Source organism: Eriocheir sinensis, chromosome 31 (assembly GCF_024679095.1).
Source record: "Eriocheir sinensis breed Jianghai 21 chromosome 31, ASM2467909v1, whole genome shotgun sequence".
Classification (NCBI taxonomy): domain Eukaryota; kingdom Metazoa; phylum Arthropoda; class Malacostraca; order Decapoda; family Varunidae; genus Eriocheir; species Eriocheir sinensis.
The window spans coordinates 9,221,241-9,242,658 of record NC_066539.1 but is presented as its reverse complement, the minus strand read 5'-3'; positions in this window follow the sequence as shown (position 1 = coordinate 9,242,658).

Here is a 21,418-nt window from a genome sequence, read left to right as displayed (position 1 = left end):
CAACAACAAGATGATGATAACGAAGGTATAATTGAAGAACAAAGACTAAAAAGAAAAAGGAGAAGGAGGAGGAGGAGGAGGAGGAAGAGGAGGAGGAGGAGGAGGAGGCGGAGGGGAAGATGGGGAAGGAAACGGAAGAAAAAATATGAGGAGGAGAAGGAGGAGGAGGTGGGGGAGGAAACGGAAGGAGGAAGCGGACGAGGAAGGGGAGAAAGAAAAAAAGGGAAAAATAAAGAAAAAGAAGAAAAAGAAGAAGTAAAAGAAGGAAAAGAAGAAGAAAAGAACAAAAGAAAAGAAGCAAAACAAAAAATATGAAGAAGACGAGCAAGAAGAAAACATTATAGGGCAAAAGAGAATTATTATTTGGCCTACAAAAGCAGTCTGCCCGAGGGTACATAGTATTAGAAAGTATCACACACACACACACACACACACACACACACACACACACACACACACACACACAGTCATTGGAATTGGGGTAGGGTCGAGCCTGACCAAATAAGGGGCATCACCTACGAATGGGGAGGGAGGAGCACAAAAGGTAGGCAAAAAGAAATCCAGATGGATTCCGCTGGCGGCTTTGATGCTGTACAGGCGGCGAAGAAAAAGTATTTGGCTCGCCGCTGTCTGAGGCGGGTCTGCTGCGGTTAGGTGTCTTCCTGGGCCGCAATACTAAGCGAAAAGACAAATATTAGGTAAAGCAACGAAAATAATAATGCAAAGGAGAACGGTTTTTGCTCAAGCCCTCGGGACGTTTGGGCGTATAGGCAAGTCAAGGGGGCTTCGGGTAAAACTGGTAAATAGTGCACGGTTGAGTAAAATAAGTATTGAAGGTAATCACAGACGTTTCCATGGATGGCGGCGGTGGTGGTGGTGGTGCTATGTAACTAGGCAACTAAATCCAAACAGGTCAGGGTACTTTGCCCTGACAAAACACCCCCTAATATGCACCGGGAGGACTCCATCACCAACTTCGAATATTCAGGTATCGGAGAAAAATAGCTGCCTTCAGGTGCGGTAGAAATAATAGACCAGAGACAATTACGTCACCAAGTGTTTACCCGCGGTGCATTGTGGGACAGGTGCGGGGCAGGGGCGGACGGCAAGACATGGAGAATGGAGGCTGGAGGGAGTTCGGGTGTTATTTTGCGTGAGTGCAGTGGTGCTGGTGCGACTCGGATGTCCTTACTTCCAAAAGCAAGAAAACGGGTGACCTGAGCTGGTAGCCGGGCACCACAGCATGGAAAACGAAGAACCCAATCATCTAATCGAGAGGCAAGTAACTTGCTCTTCATGTGCTCTCTGTGTGTTTGCAAGAACGTAAACCCGTCAAGAGGTTCGTTTCACAAGATTCGTGTGAAGGATAATTGTGAGCAGTGGCTTACAACAGTGAGTCATGTCGTGTGTGTGTCCTGAAAATCAAGTTTGTAAATAGTGTGAGGTGTTGTTGTGAGGCTATTGGTGGTAAGAAAACGTGGTATTTTTTTCTGTGATATTAAAACGTTATCGATCGCTTATCATATAGAGTCGCCAGTGTCAAAGACGAAGGAAGATTTGTGAATGATTACCGTATAATGAAGGTTTTGATCAGATGTGTTGGGTACCTAGATTGAATGAGAAAATAACAAAAAAAACATTTGACACGTGGAGGAAGTGAAATAATGACAGTATATCACGGAAGTCCGTTAAGCTTTGTGACCGAAGACACAGTTTCTTCCATCCGACAAACCTTGAGCGGTGCCTGGCCAGCCCACACCCACCACGCTCCGCTGCCACGCAGCGGCCGCCAAGTGGTTCACTGGGCCAGAAGCTGAGCAGAGTTAAGCATTTTTTTTTCTCAAGTCACTGTAACGCATATATATATATATATATATATATATATATATAGAGAGAGAGAGAGAGAGAGAGAGAGAGAGAGAGAGAGAGAGAGAGAGAGAGAGAGAGAGAGAGAGAGAGAGAGAGATAATATAGAGAGAGATAGATAGAGATATATATTGATATAGATATAGATAGATAGATATTTAGATAGGTAGACAGACAGACAGACTGACAGACAGATAGCTATAGATATAGATATAAATAGATAGATAGATTGATAGATAGATAGATAATGTAAGTTCATAGAAATAAAAAACGTTCACTGACACTGATTTTTTTCATTTCGGCAGCAGCCCGCTAGTTGGGCATTAATCGAAAAAAACGAACCCGTATATATGTATTATAACGCGGAGACTGATCACCAATAATTATAATGCTAGTGCCAACACTTGCATATAATCCATGTTTGGTAATACAAATAAAATAAATCTATAAAATTATTTCGGGTCATATTATCTGAAATGAAAATACGATATACACGAACAAACTTTTTTTTATATTTGCTTCATTATCATCTACCGTAGCCTAGTTCACGATGCATGATAGAAAGTTCAATACTTATTTTTCTAGTTATTAATCTCCTTTTGCATTTCACATGATAAGCTTGATGCGATTAAAAGTCCACATGATAATTACTATACGGATTTTAGGTGCCATAAACATGATGATACGCTCTTAAGTGTTGGCAGCCCGATAACGGTAAATATATCAATACAAAAGCTTATAGTCAAAGTTTATAAGACGAACGAACGCAACAGTGTGAACGAAGGAGCAATACGAACGTGGCAGTAACTAATGAGGGGCAATATGAACGTTACGGTGACGGAGGCAGGAGCAATATGGACGTGACAGTGACGGAGGGAGGAGCAATATGAACGTAATAGTGAAGAAGGAAAAACATGAACGTATCAGTGATGAAAGAATAAGCAATATGAACGTGACAGTGATGGAGGAGCAATATGAACGTGACTGACGGAGGGAGGAGCAATATGAACGTGACAGTGATGGAGAAAGGAGAAATATGAACATGACAGTGACGGAGGAGCGATGTGAAAGTGACAGTGAGGAAAGAGCAATATGAACGTGACGGTGAAGGAGCAATATGAACGTGACGGTGAAGGAACAATATGAACGTGACGGTGAAGGAACAATATGAACGTGACGGTGAAGGAGCAATATGAACGTGACAGTGACGGAGCAATATGAACGTGACGGTGAAGGAACAATATGAACGTGACAGTGACGGAGCAATATGAACGTGACGGTGAAGGAACAATATGAACGTGACGGTGAAGGAGCAATATGAACGTGACAGTGACGGAGCAATATGAACGTGACGGTGAAGGAGCAATATGAACGTGACAGTGACGGAGGAGCAATATGAACGGTGACGCAAAACACTAATAAAAAAGCATTAAATAAAAAGAAATGGCAAACTTAAAGGAAATCATTCAACAATAAGATAATCGCTCGTTTTCCTCCATTTCCTTCCTCACCCCATCCCACCCCTTCTCCTCCTCGCCCAACTCTCCTACACCAAACACTATCAGGTAGTTGCGTCATTCACTGATATTGCAGAGGTAACAAACACACGAAAATGACTGATATGATTAAATAGAAGTGTAGTCTCTATATGGTAGTTCTAGCAGCCTGCCCGACGCGTAACGTGAATAAAATTAAACTGATGGTTGAATGGGTAATGAGCTGGTTTCCAAGAGGTCGTTATTCGATTCCAGCCACCCATGCATTTTCTAAGCCCTCCCACCTTAGACTTAATGGTTCGAGTTTGTGCTATTTCTACGACATAAGAAATTCATATAAGACCAGTGCGGTGGCCGGGTATCAAATTTCAATCAACGGAACAGGGAACCAGCACTCCAACCACTCCACCAGTAGGCTACTCCATGACGAATTGAGTGTTTGGGGCGTTGGTGAGAGGTATTACACAATCATTTTTCTCCTCGCCAAATTTTGATCCCCCAAAACAAGATGAATTTACATACCCTGTTACATCATTCGCCGTTGCTGTTTATTTATAGAGGTGGGAAAGTAAATATTGACAGTTAAAAATTGAATAATCGCATCTTCCCTAAAATGGTACCTCACCCACTCCTTGTTATCAATACCCCCCCCCCCCCTCTCTCTCTCTCTCTCTCTCTCTCTCACACACACACACACACACAACTAGTCTTTAACATCACTTACTAGTGCAAAATAGAGATAGGCTAGCAAGCGCAAGATCACAACTAGGCAAGGCTATTATACATATCAACTGAGCCCCAGTCATTATTTTAGGTTTGCAACTAATAATTGTTGATGTATGGCCGTATCTATACATATATCTCCGGAAAAGACCAAATAAGGACACTGGAGATATTATTTTTCATGTTTAGCTGGGTAGATATTTTTTTTAACAAAGGAAGTAGCTCAAGGGCAACAAAAAGAAAGTGTAGAAATAAAGCCCGCTAATTACTGCTCCTGTATAAGACAAAGTAAAGAGTGGCCATGTTTGGTTATATTTCTATTTTTCGGTAATATTGAATTTATTGTAGCCATCACAAGTTGCGCCGTTCTTGCCCATGGCGGCGGAGTAGGCTACGGTTATTTCAACTCTCCTCTATATTCCCCCTATTTTCTTCCGCCGCGAAGTTACAAATCTAGGAACAATGCCTCATCATCTCTATGTAGGTTAGTTTCGGTAGGAGTGATTCGTTACTTAAGAAATTGTAATGCCAGTATTTATTTAAGGACGGAAAAAAATTGAAATGCCGGAAGCCGTTATATCTACTTACAATACTTAAACTACTTTTCGCCTCCTACATTTCTATTTTTTCCGTCCTTAATTAAATACTGGCATTACAAAACCACCCAGGTAATTGCATCTTCCCTAATCAAATAATTCCCAAATCGAGTGTTTTCCACAACATGGCGACTGTCCCCTCAACGCCTTCCTCCTCTCCTTCAACAAACAGCACATAATTAGGCTTCTCCATCACTCACCGTTGCTGTGGAGGTGTTGGCGTGTCCTGATCCCTTCCCTGGTGGCCCTCGACGTCCTGAAGGTGGCACACAAGTCCCTCGGAGGCACTAACATAAGGACACTTCGGCGGCGGCGAGGGCTGGGCCGACTTTGAGACAACGTTACCAAGATTATCGTACCTCGCTCACTGTATTTCCCACTTTCCGACACATAACTACCATGACTATTATTAAAACATCAATAATCAACGGTTTTAGTATTAACTTTGATTTGATAGCGTTATTTGTGTTGGAAGAGAATTTGGGTTTTGAAACTGACAAATGTAACGTTCCGAGTACGACAACCTGGTAGAGCGGGTATGAGGTTAGGCCAGGTCGAGGGTTGTCTGCTATAGTGTTGTTATTTCCGGTTCGATTACTAAAGAAAACGTTGTAATGGATTTATTTTTCTATGACTGATGAATGATTATGCAATACTTTTCTATTTATTTTTTGCATTTGAGTTTAGTTACCATTAGTCCTCGGCGAATAGTGAAAGAAAATGTTATATGTTTTGAATGTTTTCCTTCATGTGTGTGCCTCGGCATGTTATGTGAGCCTTGTCACTTGTGAGCCTTTCCATGGGTGTCTTGCTTTGTGTGAGCCTTGCCGTGTGTGAACCTTGTCTTAATTATGTGAGCATTGATATGTATGTGAGTGAACCTTGCCGTGTGTTCTGGTCGGGCAGGAGGCGGAAACACAGAACTGTAAACATGACATCTTGTCTCAGGTAAATCCAGAAATCAGATATATTTGTTTGTGTTCTTGGGGGTCTTTTCTGGCAGTTATTGGCTATATTAATTTTCAGTATCACTGAACAGTTAGCGAGAATGAAAAAAATAGATCCCGTTTAGGTAGCTTCTAGCCTACTCTGCCTTCTATGGGCCTAACGGCCTCTTGCAGATTCCTAATGTCATGTTCTGAAGTCCTTTATTGGCATCAGCTGGTGAATGGTTTATTGTACGTAATATGCAGCGTATCGGTAATATGCAGGTAATATGATATCTTTATTTGATTTATTAAATTATATGGAGAGACTGCAAGCAGTGGCAGGCTGTTATGCACTCCGACAAAAGAAACTGGGAGAGGGGCTGTTTGTGTCATTGGTACAAGAGCGGGAGGAAGAGAGGAAAACTAGAGACGCGCAGCAGAGGACAGTGCCAAAACATAGTGCCGAAACAAACAAAAATAATGGTATTTGCTGGAATACTATTTGGTTAGTTAGAAGAATTGTTCTAATTATATTAAAAAAATATCTACAATATAGTTCAGGATGGCTAATCAATCACCACGATATATTTTCCTTGCAAATTCCAAGTAGACACACTCACATGCAGCATGGATGACGATGGATGCAGCATGGATGAAATAGGTATATAAATATTTGATATTATTTTTTTCTTATGGACTCGTGATCCGCTCATATAATGTATGTATGTATATATGTATGTATGTAATATTTATGTATGCGTGTAATAATATTAAATAATAATAAATGGTTTATTCATTTGTTGGCAGCCATAAGGCTGAAAATGCAAAAAATACAATGAGATTTATGTGATGAGTAATGAGGGAAGTGGGGAAGGGTGGTTGGTGTGTGCCACATTGTGTGTGTGTGTTGGGGTGGAGGGGTCATGTGATCATTGAGGTATTTATGGCTTTTACAAGTGCCGGTATTGTGCTAAGCCAGTAACTGTCCGTGCGAGCTCTGACCGGGACGAGAATATTGTGGTGTCTTGTGGCGGGAGGGAAGGCGGGTAGGAGTAGGTCTCTATGGCGGGGGTTGCGGAGGTTGTGTGTGTGTGTATGTGTGTGTGTGTGTGTGTGTGTATATATATATATATATATATATATATATATATATATATATATATATATATATATATATACATTATTACTATTATCTTTAGGCTGACAACTGTTTCTCCTGACGCAGACACCGAGACGCGTGCTGAGCGTTGCGTCATCAGCGTGGGGGACGAGGCAGCGTTGAAGCTGACGGAGGGGACGCATGCTGTAAGTAGAAACATTCATCACTAGTCATTACCGTCCGGGGCGTTGAAGTATTTAATAAGCTGTGTTGTTGTGAGGCTTCCAGAGTTACATTACATTCTGTAAATCTCTTATGCGTAGGATAATTAATTCAGCGTCTGTTGGAAGAGTTTAATGTTATTCCATTTTACCTTTTTGATTCCTTTCCCCGTTTCTCAAGTCCTATCTTTTCTTCTGTTTTCTTGTCGTGAAATTTCCGAGTTACATTCTCTTATACTCCTAATAATTAACTTAGCGTTTAATGAAATAGGTATATGAATATTTGATACTACTTTTTCTTCACGACCCATGTTCCGCTCATATAATGTGTGCATGTACATATGTATGTGTGTGTGTGTGTGTGTGTGTGTGTGTGTGTGTGTGTGTGTGTGTGTGTGTATGTGTGTGTATATATATATATATATATATATATATATATATATATATATATATATATATATATATATATATATATATATATATATAATAATAATAATAATAATAATAATAATAATAATAATAATAATAATAATAATAATAAAATTATTATTATTAGTAGTAGTAGTAGTAGTAGTAGTAGTAGTAGTAGTAGTAGTAGTAGTAGTTGTAGTAGTAGTAGTAGCAGTAGTAGTAGTAGTAGTAGTAGTAGTAGGTGGGAGGCGATGGCTGAGTCGACAGAGTGACGGCGCCGCGTTCAGGAGGACGCGAGTTCAATCCCTGCCCGGTGCCACCAAGCTGGGATTTTTCAGCCGCCGCCGAGTGGCTTAAAACTACCCACATGCTGTCCAGAAGACCACCTATCAACCCGGACTCTAGATTCTAGGATTAAAGATGAGCTCCGGGAGGGCAGCATGAGCCAATGCAAGATGGCGCCACTATAAACACTCGCCTGCGCCAGAACGGGCTGGGCCGACCATCAGGCCCCACCGGGAAGAAGCCTTGGGCCGACCATCAGGCCCCACCGGGAAGAAGCCTTGGGCCAACCATCAGGCCCCACCGGAAAGAGGCCTACCGGCGCAATAGGTCGCGACGTAAAAAAAAAAAAAAAAAAAAAAGGAGTAGTACTATTATTATTATTATTATCATTATTATTATTATTATTATTATTATTATTATTATTATTATTATTATTATTATTATTACTATTATTATCATCATCAACATCATCAATCATCATTATTATTATCACTACCTTTTTTTTCTCAAGATCTCTTGCTCAAAAGCTCTCCAATAGTATGCTTTGCATTATCGTATCAGCACAAGTTAGAAAGAAATATGTACATGCACGCACGCATGCACAGACTCGCATGAAATAATGGACCGGCAGGAATATGTTCCGCTCGCTTCCCTCGCTCTGTAATTTGCATTGCCTTCATCATGATGAACACATGCATGGATGTCTTGATACGGTTCATTTAGTTGTTCTTGAAGCGTATCTGTATTTTTGTATTTCTTTACTTAATTAAATATGATTGCTTCTTATTACGTGTATTTGATGGTGCATGGTGCAAACGGCGAGTCCAAGGAAAAATTAAATGATCGTTTTTTTTAGTTTTCACTGGGAGCAAGTGATGCCGAGACCGTATAATCCCCTTCCAAGCCATTGCAGGGAGGGTGCACGGCTGGCCTCGTCAGTGTAAAGTTTCAAGCACGTGTTCATATGCTATGATTTTTTGTTATGTATTTTCTGTGGGTATAGAAACGTATTTTTGTACCGCTGTCTTCGTTTGTGCGTTTGGTTGATCGTCACAGGTGTATATGACGGGTGCTTGTACTGAGTGTAAGTTTCATTTCTTCCCTCTAATTTTATGTAAATATTGGTGATGATTACAATAAGTCCCGGCAACCAGGGTACGTCACCCTCCAAGCCTCGGGAGGAATGCGAATGAGCGCACACACACACACACACACACACACGTGTTTGTGCTCTCGCACAGTTTTTGCACCACCTTTTGAACCAGATTATTTGTTAGACAAATGTATTTTCTCGATGCTCCGTTACAGGAAAGTTTGCAGAAAATCTCGAGAGATCCAAACATCATGTAAAACAAGGCCCCGTGCATGTGTGAGTGTGTGTGTGTGGGTCGCCGTGGGTACTTAGCAATAGAAAAGGCAATGGCACGTCATAATTAGTCCCGTGCGCCGCCGCGCCGCGCAGCGTGTGCTCGGCGTGATGCCCAGAATTTCATGTAGAGAAGCTTAAAAATTTTCTATGAATATTAATAAACAATTTCGGGAGTCTGTATAGCGTGTGCGGGAGTAATTCATTTCATAGTTCCATACGGTATCTTTTTTTGCACGCAGGCACGTCGAGAGAATGCAGGTCCCGCGGCGGCCAGATCGGTGACGTGGGTCGACACTTGCACCGGGCTGCTCAATCTCCGCCTGATTGTATACATTTCGATATCTAATATACATATTTTCTTCGCTTGTCTAATTCCTTTCACCGCCACGGGGCTTTATTTTTTTAAGAATATATTTATAATACATGTTATAGGAACGGGACTCACCCGGACGGCCTAAGGTCAGAATTTCTTGGCCTACCTCAACATGGATTTCACTGGCGTGGCCGGATCTATCAGAGACAAACCTGTCTCTCTTTCTCTGGCCAGAGGAGTACCTTAAGGTGCACATCTACAAATATAAGTGGTCGCATAAATTCTTCCTAATCTCAACATTTTCGACCTGTATACCTGCTTGGCCTCCCTTCCCCCCGCCCCCCTAAACACCTCGAGGAACGCTCTTGACCGGATCACCTCAACCTTCGCCGCGGCTGTGGGTTCAAACCCCGGTCACGGACTGAGCCATGCACCTCAAGCCATCTGCACCGCGGCTTTTGAGGTCAAGAAAACATACAGGACAGCCAGCCAGCCGGTGTGTGTGTGTGTGTGTGTGTTGATGTGAAGAATAACAAATATCTCGTCGGGTGTAACAACTAGTCTGTGGATGGATAGATTACACAAAATTAATTAAACCTCCTCCTCTCCCCCCTCCCACTTTCGCCTCCTTGCCGTCAGAGGGGGGGGGGGGGGGGCGCCGTCCACAGATTCATTGACCAGCGTTCATGACATTGACCTTCCGAGAATAAACTCCCGGAAAAGACTTGCGAGCGAAGGAGTTATTTTTTAATGCCACGAATATATCCCTGGCGAGGGAAATCTTAAAAATACAAATAGATATTGAAGTTTGCGAATAAAAATACACACAGAACAGGATTAGAGCACAATTTGATCATTTTATAGCCTCTCCTGCATTCTTAGTAAAAGCAACATTTTTTTTTTCTCATGTGTTTTCTTAGCTTTCGTCTCTTTCCTCTCACCGTAAAAAAAAAGGAAGAGAATGATCACTAGTTAAACTTTTAAAATAAGAAGATGGTAAAGTGTGACATGTCTTCGTGAATCTACTTCTATACTTTTTTTTTTCGTTACGTCAGTTTTGTGCTTCATTTTTTGCTGCATTTCAGTTTTTTTGTTAAGTTGCTTGCTGTCTCTCGTTGTCTCTTCTTTTTATATTTTTTTCTTTCCGCCTTTGTCAATCCGTCTCTCTATTTTTTTCCTCCCATTTGTTTTTGTTTTTTATCGCTTTGTATATGCTTCCGTTTCCCCTGTTCGTCTTGTTTATACTTATCTTACCCTGCTTCACTTAATGGGTCCTCTGTTTCTTTGTTCTAGTCTAATGCTATCTTTCTTTGTTTCCTAATACACTGAATTATCTTTGTTTACATCTCTATATTTCCCTTTCTTGTTTGTCCACGCACTCTATCTGTCTCTCTATCCATCTATCTTTTTATCTATCTGTGTCTATTTGTCTATCTACTATCCTTTTAGGGAACTTTGAGTGAAATTCAGATTTTTAGTCATATATGATAAAAATAGGCTGCCGTTCCTGAGTGTCGGGCAAGAAAATCTAGTTCCCGAATGTTCCTAAAACACCAGTTACCACCACGACTACTAACACCACCACTAACACCACCACCACCACTATTAATACCAGCACCACTACCACCAGTAACACCACCACCACTACCACCAATAACACCAGCGCCAACACTAATACTACCACCACCACCAACACCACCACCAACAACAACACTAGCAACATTACCACTCATAACACCACCACCAACACCACTACCAGCACCAAATCACCACTGCCAAAAACACCAATACCACCAACACTATAACACCACTACCAACACCAATACCACCATTACCACTACTAACACCACTAACATCACCACCACCATCAGCAGTATTACCACCAGCACGATCATCTCTGCCACAAGCTCTTCTGATCAGTGGTGTAGTTAGGCCTGGGCTTTCGAGGCTATAGCCCCGAATGTTTTATGAATAGCCCCGGATCTCAAAGATTTTTTTTTTCTTTTTTAAGAATAGCCCCAGCCAGGCCAATACAAAATGTTAATTCTTGTTAAGCTGTTTGTACTAGAAATTAGATTTGATAGCTCTCATACGGAGATCACACGGTTTGATCCCGTCCGGTTCACGTTCCTGTCAGGTATTAACGGCCACTCGCCAGTCGACCATCAGTCAGACAGTGGTGCCAGGCGCCAGCCAAGGTGCGTATCCCGGCCCGCGCACACGTGTGAGCGAGAGAGCTTATTGATTGGTAGTAGGGAGCAAGACCTGCGACTGAGGCTATGGATATAAGAAGCTTTTTAAAAGAGAAAGGGGACCAAGGCAATTAGGTGCAGCCTCCAAGACAAGGGCAGGAGGAGGAAGTGTTACTTCCTGCTGTTGCTGCAACTGCAAACGAGTCAGGACGGGAGACTACCGCTGTCTTTACATTGTCTGTTAGCTCAGGTTGGTGAAACAGAGGGCTCTTTAACCAGCTAGCAAGTAGCCATAGTCTAGCTGAGTGGTTCTCAAACGTTTTGGCCACACAAGGCATATTAACACCTTAAAAAAATATGGTAGTTATGTATACTGTAATGATGGGAAATGTTCACAGCACCGAGCTGCTCCATCATTCAGCAGTTCGAAGTGGAACGAGGGACCGTAATTTTTCCGATTTCCAAAGGATCCAGTTATTATTAAGCGAAATTCAAGAGGTCTTTTTATTGATATTTTGCTGTAGATAAAAACCTGTGGTCATTAGGTACGTGACAATTACGCGAGATCGAACTTCATTAATATAAAAATAAGTTAAAAGCATAACAGTAAAAAAAGCTTTTAATACGTCTTTAACCTTGTATTAAATAACTCGCAGCCTGCAGGAACTGATGACATGGCAGGAGTAAAGACCAGCATCTATATCTACAAAATGTAGTAGTAGAGTGGAAGGCTGTATGAGATGAAACCTGACCGGCTATATTATTTATACTATTGTGATATGATTACCTCGGCTATGACAACGGGATAAACAATTAATACGTCTATTATAAGGCTAACGGCTGAAAAAAATCCGTTTTATTTAGGTGAGTAGAGTAAAAAAAAATAATTTGAAGTTGTCTGTACAGTACATTTATATATATGATGCATCAGTCTTAAGCGCTTAAATGTGCTTATGCTTTACCATAATTTGATAATGACCTTGAAAGTTTTTTATGACACACTTGACATATTTTCAGTATTTACTGCTAAATACAATAACACAAATTGGCCCTAATGTATGTCAGAGAGGCCTCAAAATTAGTACCCTAAAAACTCCGCGCTTCTCTCGCCTCCAACTACCCAGCATTTAGGGCTGGGCAAAGTCCCAAATGTTTCAAGGCCCTAAATACGCCCCTGCTTCTGATACTAAATCGAGACACAGGATGGTTCAGTTCTTTCTCTTATTATTATTCTCTCTCTCTCTCTCTCTCTCTCTCTCTCTCTCTCTCTCTCTCTCTCTCTCTCTCTCTCTCTCTCTCTCTCTCTTGCACTTATTATTAGCCAACATAAAAGGCCGCGATAGTATTGAATGTTTGAGTGTAATACAGTTCGATAGGTTTAAGATCTCAAATCAAGGCATACACACACACACACACACACACACACACACACACACATGAGGGTCTGCAAAGCGCGTCTCTTGCTCTTCTTCTCTCGCTCCTCGCTGATACCCCAACACGCGACCTCAACTCTCACCCTCCCTCCTCTCACCTTCTCTCCCTTGCTCCCCCCAAGTTTACCAGCGCTTCCCGGTACGTCCTATTCAACCGGGTTATTATGATTAGTCTTAAAGTTTCCCGGGTCTACCTCGTACGGCCCCGCGGCGACGAGAGGGAGGCGGATAAGCTGGAGGTCATCTGGTCCATAGGAGGAAAAAAAAAAAAAACATACTTTGCGATTTGGGGTATCATTTTTGCTAGGTAACGTTTCAGCTCGGTAAAGGGGGGTTGGGTGTTTGTAGGTACCTTTCTACACCTGTATGCCGGCAGGGAAGAAAAATGGAAAGGTGTGTATTTACCTGAGATTGTACGGAACAGGTATGATTGGGGTGTTACATGAAGGCAGGTACGGAGGGGTGATAGGTGTGTTACGTATCTTCCTTGCGGTATAAAAAGGTGAGGGGCTGCTAAGGTGTGCGTGGATTCTCTCTACCTGGGATCTTTGACTGACGTTGTTTTCTGTGTTTGTCTATTTGGCTGTATGTCTGTCTCTCTCTCTCTCTCTCTCTCTCTCTCTCTCTCTCTCTCTCTCTCTCTCTCTCTCTCTCTCTCTCTCTCTCTCTCTCTCTTATACACACACACACACACACACGGGCCGCGGGCGAGCAAGGAGGCACATTTACATTTTTCACATCACAGAGAGAGAGAGAGAGAGAGAGAGAGAGAGAGAGAGAGAGACTAGATCTATATATATATAAATATATATATATATATATATATATATATATATATATATATATATATATGTGTGTGTGTGTGTGTGTGTAGACATACACCTCTTTGAGTGGCTGAACCGATTAATGAAAGTTAATAAAGAAAACACACACTGGCGATACTGGTGAAGACTACAAACAAACGACTGTGCGCGTGTTTGTGTGTGTGTGTGTGTCCGGGCGACTCACATTGGTCTATTTATGGTGTGTGTGTGTGTGTGTGTGTGTGTGTGTGTGTGTGTGTGTGTGTGTGTGTATGCATAAAGCGAGCCTGCGAGTCTAGGTTCATGCAGGCAGTCTCTTAGCTGGCTGGCTAAGTTAGGATTTATTACTACTAACTTTTAGTGGCTTCCTCCCCTCCCACCCCACACCTCTCCCGCCCTCATTCCTCCTCGTCTGCCACCCCGTCTGGCTCTGTGTCTCTCCCTACTCTGTTTCAGCGTCGGTGTGTACGCATGTCTTTCTCTGTTTCTCTGTTTTACATATCTTCCCCATTCTCTTTCTCAGTCATTTGGAGCGTCGACATGTATAATTATATGCGTGTATATATGTGTGTATGTCTCTTCCTTCTGTTTCTGTTTTTTTTTCTTTTTTTTTTTCCTTGCTTGTGTCTCACTGTCTCTCCTGTTTCTCTATTTCAGAATAGGAGTGTTTGTGAGTCATTGTTTTCTGTTTGTGTGTGTGTGTGTGTGTGTGTGTGTGTGTGTGTGTGTGTGTGTGTGTGTGTGTGTGTAATAATTATAATAATGATAATAATAGTAATAATAAACGGTTTATTAAGGGGAAGGATTGCAGCCCCATAGCTGAAAATTTACATAAATTACAATGGCAAAATACACGTAAACAATGTGATGAGTGATGATGATAATGATAATAATAATAATAATAATAATAATAATAATAATAATAATAATAATAATAATAATTACAGATTCTATTCTTAATGGGTTTATATGTTGTTGATCATCCTGATCACTGCGGGCACGGCGCTGTTTTTGTAGCGGTCCGTCCGTGCCCGTATTGGAGCCAGCCTGTTGGCGTGCCTCACTGACTAGCGGGGACGGGAGACTGCAGGCGGGAGTAGGTTGTGGTGTCTGGGGTGGTTGAGCAGACCGCTCGCACAACGCTGCAGCAGGGTTGAGTGTCGTTCTTGGAGGGTGGTGAGGGTGAGGGAAATCGAGGGCGTCTTGGTGGTGTAGGTGGGGCCCAGGATGATCTTACAAGCTCGTTTTTGTACCTGCTCAAGTTGGCGGCGTTGTTTGAGATTGAGGGAGGAGGACCAAGCTGGAGACGCGTACGTGAGCTTCGGGAGTATGAATGTGGTGTACACACTCGCCAGCTCACGCCCGGGAGTCCCCAGCGTCTTGAGCCCCCACAGGAAGTAGAGTTTGTAGGTGGCGGATCTGATGAGTTGAGTGGCGTGGTCCATCCATGTAAGCTTGTTGTCGACTGTGACCCCAAGTAGCTTGATTGACTGGACCACCTGAAGGGGAGTGTCGTTGATGGAGACTACAGCAGGGGTGGCGGGGGCTGTGGAGGTGTTGATGTTCGTGACTAGTTTCGGTGTCGTTGATGGTGACGTTATTATCTGTGGTCCATGGTTGTAAGCTGTGTAGCAGGTCTTGAAGTGTGTGTGTGTGTGTGTGTGTGTGTGTGTGTATGCAGTGTCTTTTTGACCACCAGTTATGTTGTCTCTGCCAATCTCTGTTTGTGTACATGCATCTTTTCCTCTGTTTACCCATTGTTATATTTTTTTTCGTGTTTACGTATGTGTCAACCCGTGTTTCTTCCCATTCTTTCTTAATTATCTCAGGGCCTCTGATGATCCACGTGTTTCTTCCCATTCTTTCTTAATTATCTCAGGGCCTCTGATGATCCACGTGTTTCTTCCCATTCTTTCTTAATTATCTCAGGGCCTCTGATGATCCACGTGTTTCTTCCCATTCTTTCTTAATTATCTAAGGGCCTCTGGTAATCCACGCGTTTCGCTCTGTTTTCTACTTTTGTGTGTGTGCATTGTCCTTTTCTCCCTGTCATTATGTAGGCATGCCTCTTTTGTTTTCCATTTGCTTTCATCTGAGGGCCTGTCTCTTGTTTTTTGTTTTCCGTATGCTTCTTATTTTTCTGTCTCGTCTCTGTCTGTCTTGGCGTCTCCTCGTCCACGTCTGTCTCTGCTTTCCTTGTGCCTGTGCTCTTAGTGCCTCTTGTCTCTGGTTGTCTCGGGGTCTGCATACATGCATGCCTTTCTGTCTCCTGTCTGCCTTTATACTTTTATGTCTCGTCGTTGTCTCAGCATCTCCTTGTCTTCATGTCTTTCGCTGTTTTGTGTCTGTTTCTGCTTTTCCGTCTGTGCGTTGCTTTACGAGCGCGTCCCACCCATCAATCTAGCTCCATCAAGGTGCTTGTAGGAGGAGTGTCTCGTGGCATGTCCATCACTCGCTATTGCTACACGTCCTTCTTTATGTAGCACACCGCTTCGTCGCATGTTGCTGGCCCTCGGCGGTGGCTGCCTCATTGGGCGATTCTCTGCCTTCTCTTTCTCTTCTTCCTCCTCTTTCTCCTCCGCCGCCTCCTCTTCCTTCTCCTGTATTCCACTGCAACCACTTGTCCACGTCCACTTTAATGACTGGAATTTATGAATTAAAGAAAATGACACAGGTTAATTTCCCCTCCTGGAGAAAAGACACGTTTGCGTTGCGTCTGCTCCTTATTCTCACTCTCCCCCTCCTCCTCCTCCTCCTCCTCTCCTTCCCCCTCCCCTTCCTCCTCCTCCTCCTCCCCAGCTTCCTCATGCTCCTCCCCACCTTCCCCCTCCTCCTCCTCTTCCTGCTTCGTGCCCCGCGAGACGAAGACATAAAAGGTAATTGTCCAGGCCACTTCCTTGTTCCCTCCTGATTGGTGATTACCTCGCGGCGCCTCGCTTTACGATCCCATGTAGCCGCATACGCTTCCAATTTTCCTTCTCGCCGGGAAACTTTTCCGCGTCTTGTACGGCCGAGTTTGCGGTGCTATTGTTTTATGACTCGGGGATAATATTTATAAACATGAGGAACAACCGTCGTAGTCGTGGCTCGTAAAATTTCCCAGGAAAAAAAAAAAACTCTACAGCACGATCATTCAGCGAGCGTTTGCCTGGCGGCGGCGGTGCTGCTGCTGATGATGATGATGGTGACGCAACGCTGACAACGGTGACACGTCTTATGCAACACCAAACCTCACTTAACTAACGCTAATAAAGGCAGCGCCGCAACGCTGGGTGGCAATGCTGTCTCCTGCGTGAAGACCATACCAATTATACCGCGACGGGCCGTGTGTGTGTGTGTGTGTGTGTGTGTGTGTGTGTGTGTGTGTGTTTTTATGTGTATATGTATGTCTGTGTGTGTTTGTATGTGTATGTGTTTGTGTTTTTGTTTGTGTGTGTTTGTGTATGTGTATACTTATGTTTGTGTGCTTGTGTTTCTATGTGTATATGTGTTTTTTTATGTGTTTGTGTTTGTGTATGAGTGTGTTTGTGTGTATGTGTGTATGTATGTGTGTGTATGTGTGTTTGCGTGTGTATGTGTGTTTGCGTGTGTGTGTGTGTGTGTGTGTGTGTGTGTGTGTGTGTGTGTGTGTGTGTATACTCTGACACGCTCGCTCCCCTAAGCACGACACTACACAGTAGCTCCCTATTAACTTTTTTTCCTCGCAGAAGAAAAACATTTTAAACTCGAAGCATAAACCTGCGTCCTTCAGGATTGCCGTGCTACTGTTGCTGCCGCTGCAATGATACCGCGGCTGCTACTTTATTCCCTTTGTGTTACAGCCACTGTCATTGCGGTGTTATGGCCTCTGCTACCGTTGCTGCTACTGTACTCCTTCTACTTCTGTTGTTGCGGCCACCCATCAACTGCTGCTGCTTCTGTTCCTACTACTATTACTACAATTTGCTGCTGTTGTTGTTACTGTCATAAATGTTATTTTACTGTTGTTGTTGTTGTTGTTGTTACTGTCATAAATGTTATTTTACTGTTGTTGTTGTTGTTGTTGTTACTGTCAGGCTACTAGAGCTACTGTTCTGCTTTTATTGTTTTTTCTTTTCTTATACTGCTGTCTACTGTTTATGCTGTTATCGATGTTGTCTGTTTGCAATACTACTGTTTCTTCTACTGCTGCTGTTGTTGCTGCTGCTGCTGCCGCTGATGGTTCAGCTACCGCCATGATTGCTGCCTTTGCTGCTGTCAGTTGTTGCTGCCTCTGCTGCTCTCAGTTCTGTCACTGCTACTATTTTTTTTGCCAGCTGTCGTTGATGCCGCTTCTGCCTTCTGCTCCTGGCACTGCTCTCTGCTTCAATTGAAATTTCTGTGTCTTCTGTTGCTGATGTTGCTATCCCTCCTGATGTAGCTGCTGTTGCTACTCTTCCTGTTGTTGATGTTGGTATCTCCCCTGGTGTTGTGGCTGCTGTTTCCTCCACATCTACTGCTGTTTCTGCTGCAACAACGTACCCCAGCGTTGCACCCTTGTCTCCGAGTCCCCGTCCTTGCCACTCGACCCTGGGCACCGCCGCCTTCCGCGGCGGCGATGACAGGTGTCGTGCACTGCCGCCACCTGCACCTGCACATGCAGTGTAGGCACCCTCACTAATGCCCGGTCTGCTGTGCTGCACTGCGCTGCATCGTGCTCAGCGCACCAGTGGTGGACGGGATTCCATCTTCCCTCTCGGTCCTCACGCTGGAATTGTCTCCCTTGCACTTTTTAGCTTGGTGTTCCGTCTGCTTCAACTCCCCAGTTTTTATATGAGCAACATTTTGGTGCAGTTTGAGCCTCCCTCGCCTTAATCCCATCACTTTCTACCATTCTGACATCCCGGGCCTGGCGGCAGGATCCAGTTTGGGTTACCCTCGACTCCTTCACGTTAATAAACAATACTTTGCATGCAAATGAATCCTGCCGATGCGTCCTAATCCCTATCCTTCAATCTACTACAGATTGCTGCAGCATTCCTGTCCGGTTACAGGAGGCGGGGACAACGTCAATACGTTACTGGTGATGGTTCTACATCAGTACCTGCACGACGCCTTTATGCGTGTGTCAGTCATGCCGCTACTTAAGTCGAGGCTTCGGGGCGACCCAGAGATTCAAGTCAGGATGGCTTGATTACTATCGCCGCCATTGCTCTACAGAGTTATGGTGCCCCCATGCCTCCGCTGCAGCCGACAAAATTTATTTTTTCGGCCAGCCGGAGTACAAGTGAGCATCAACCAATTTCAAGAGCCACTGTGATTAAACGACTTTATCGAGGATAAGCCCGAGGCGGTGACGGCCGCTCCTCCTGGCCGGCGTCCCCTGCTGCCTTATCTGCCTGGCGCCTTTACTGTACCTTTGGTCCGGCACAGTGGCTATGTTTACATTCCTATTTCGAAAAGATTTATTATCTCTGGAGGCGAGCCAGGCAGCTGGGGTCCAGGGCAGCAGCCAAGGCCGCCAGCGAGGGAGTCTGGGCAGGAGGCCGAGCCTTGATGTGCCGCGGTGGCAGGTGAAGTTCCTTCGCGCCGAGCATAAATGGCATATTGATGCCCTGAAAAGTGCTGCCCCGTAATGCTGCCGAGGCTCATCCCCGCTATTAGCGGACATCACCAACACTTTCAGTGGCCGAGGAACAGCGCGTCTTTCACTCCCATCAAACAAAAGATCCAGAAAAGTGTTCAATCTTCAAACATCACCGAAATAAATTACAAAAATTTTGGCACGGCTTGATTTTCGCAGATCTGCTTCAAGTTGTGGTGATGATTATTAGGCAAGATCCTCGTTTTATGGGTTCAATGTGAACATTCAAGTTCCAGCCAACACATCACGTAACAGGCACTAATGCGCCATTTGCTTCTCCACACAGTCCCTAAGTTTTATGTGTGGCCATCAACACATCTGATGGGATGAGGAACGGCCGGGGTGAGTGGCGGCGTAAGTGGGGTTGGTGGCTGCAGACGGACCTTGCTGGGCCAAAACTTTACCTCAGGAGAAAGACATCACGTTGACCTTGAAGGTGGAGGCTCCAAGCTGAGACTCGGGAGGCGTCTGGAGAAAGAGGATTGGCAGGATGCGAGAACCTGAAATCCTGCCAAGATCATTTACTCGGCGCTAAAAAAATATTCAACAAAAGTTCCGGGAAGAACAGTGCGATCTCCGCTTTACGGGGCGGGTTGTCGCTCCACCGCTGATGTAGGGGCGCCTTCCACGGCAGACACAGCCAGGGGTCAGTTAGGTTAGAGGAGAGAAGATAAAAAAAGACTACTTAGGGAGGCAGAGCGAGAGACCAAAAGCAATGGCCTAAGGAAGAGGAAAAAAGACTGAGCGTGGGGAGAGCGATGGAATAACTTAGAGAAAAAGGTGAGGAAAGATAAGACAAACGATGAGGCAAGGAAAAGATAAAGTTCAAATGACAGAGTGCCTGGAACGATAAAGCTGATGGACGAAATGCGAGGAATCTAGGTAAATTTCTCGAAAGTAATTCCTCGAAAGTAAATTGCTCGAAATCAATTGCTCGAAAAATAATTTCTCGAACTCTCAATTGCTCGAAAGGCAGATTGCTCGAAAATTGTGGTTGAATGGAGAATATCCAAAAATGAGATAAACATTTGAATTTCTAGTTGAAAATGAAATTTTTCCAGATGAGCTTCAAGGAGTAGTGGAATATTTTGAAGACACGTGGATTGGGCGGCCGTATAGACGCAGCCGTAGACGTGCTCCTTTGTTTAAACATGAAATGTGGAACTGCTTCGATAATGTTGTAGAAGGAATGTCGAAAACAAATAATGCAATTGGAGGGTGGCACAACAGTTCTGAACATCAAATAAGTTCTAGTCATCCGTCTGTTTGGAAGTTTATAGATGGACTAAAGAGAGAACAAAGTTTACAAAAATTGCAAATAGAACAACATGTGGGAGGAGTGAGTACAGCTGGGGCAGAAAAAAAGTACCGTGACTGTGCAATGCGATTAAAGAATATTGTATCATACAATGACGAAACAAGCAGTGTAGAAGAATATTTAAGAAGTGTTGCATACAATATTTCATACTAATAGAGTAAACATTGGCAATAATACTTTTTTTTAAGTATGAAGAACAACAAAAATAATAAAAATGTACCCCTTCTTATTTTAAACTATGACGAAACAAACAATGTAGAAGAATATTTAAGAACTAATGTATAATAGAAATGTACCCGTTCTTAGTTTTATCTGTTCATTTTACAATAATAAAGTTGTGTTTCTTTTATCTCATGTCTTAATATTCTCCATTCAACCACTATTTTCGAGCAATCTGCCTTTCGAGCATTTGAGAGTTCGATAAATTATTTCTCGAGCAATTGATTTCGAGAAATTTACCGGGACCCAAAAGATATATATAAGGGGAGGAAGAGGAGGAGGAGGAGGGAAGGGAGGAAGAGGAGGAGGGGGAGAAGGAGGAGGGAAGGGAGGAGGAGGAGGAGGAGGAAAAGGAGTAGGAGTAGGAGGGTGGGAGGACAAGGAGTAGGAGGAGAGGGAAAAGGAGGAAAGTGCAAGAAATGGGAGACGAGGTTCAACCATAAAATATAACAAGCAATAAAATTAAAAGAAGGAGTAAGAAAAAAGAAGAATGAGAGAGAGAAATTGGTCACATAGGCAGTCCAGCGTAACATTATGATCTAT